Source organism: Nilaparvata lugens, chromosome 11 (genome assembly GCF_014356525.2).
Source record: "Nilaparvata lugens isolate BPH chromosome 11, ASM1435652v1, whole genome shotgun sequence".
NCBI classification, from domain to species: domain Eukaryota; kingdom Metazoa; phylum Arthropoda; class Insecta; order Hemiptera; family Delphacidae; genus Nilaparvata; species Nilaparvata lugens.
Window position 1 is genome coordinate 32,752,094 of NC_052514.1, and position 1,222 is coordinate 32,753,315.

The following is a 1,222-nucleotide window of genomic DNA, read 5'->3' on the forward strand; positions in this document are numbered from 1 at the left end:
ATATAACCTACTTTCTGGACTATTTTATAGTGTAAAAAATCAAAATTCGGGGAAGAAACAGTTTTGGGCTGTGCTTGTTAGTCCTTCCCCAATCATTTTAAAGAATTGTGTTCGGTTTATCAATAGTCAATGAATAAATAACGAATCGAGCTGAATCGTTAAATTCAGATCAACTGAAATAATACTTCATTGATTGACACATAGGTACATCATCAAAATGATGGGAAGAGAAAAAATGAGGTAACAATGTGTTATTCCTCTCCCATATTTAGATAAAGTTACACATAGACCGAAATAATACTAAGCTGTTAATACAAGTTACATGTCATTTATAACAGGATTGGCAAGTTCAACAAATGAAAATGGAATTAAAATGAAGCGGATAAAGTTTTGAGGTGAATTTATATACTGCATTCATGATAATAATTATGTTATTTCTCAACTCAATAGAGATACATGAATCTCTTTATAAGTACTGATAAGCAAAAAAAATCCTCCCCGGCGGGGAATCGAACCCCGGTCTCCCGCGTGACAGGCGGGGATACTGACCACTATACTACCGAGGATGATAAGTACGGAAATTGTAAATTGATTCTAGAGCTTGAACTATAATACTGCAAGAAATAATAATAAATTGAACTTTCAACAAAATGAAGTTTAGTGATAAAAGTGATGAAGTCACAGGCTATCGCTATCAAGCAATGAAATTCTTTGATAATTATGATATCGAGATTATCAGTTCATACTTTTTTCTGTAGATTAAGTCTGGTGATGTTCGTCAACTTTTCTCATAATCTTATCCAATATTATTCAGAGATGAATCGAGTATTTTATAATAATCAAGTGATTTATTTAGGACTTGAGATTATAAGGGTATTGTTAAGAACTATGATTATTTTACCATGACAATCATTGAATTCTCATAGACGTGAGCTCCATTGCAATATACTATATGGTGATACAGAAGTTTATTAGGATTATTTTATTTATGATATAAGTGGATATTTAAGGATTTAAGATACTTATATGATAAGGTGACTAGGAATGAGGATTTACCATATAACCAGTGGGGGAGACACCAGTAACTAATTATATTGTCAAACGAATTGTTACTATCTGATTCTATCTTACTATCTGATTTGGTAAAGAGTTAGTGGGAAGGATATTTTTGAATATTCTTTCCGAAGAATGAACATTGATATGTCCAGAGCTCCGCCAATTT

General features: G+C 31.9%; 1 non-coding gene across 1 annotated transcript; it reads right to left on the bottom strand.

Annotated features, from left to right (window-relative positions):
- Window positions 1-494: 494 nt before the first annotated feature.
- Trnad-guc lies at window positions 495-566 on the bottom strand. The gene has a single exon. It is a non-coding gene; the product is annotated as a tRNA-Asp (tRNA).
- Between the last annotated feature and the right edge of the window lie 656 nt (window positions 567-1,222).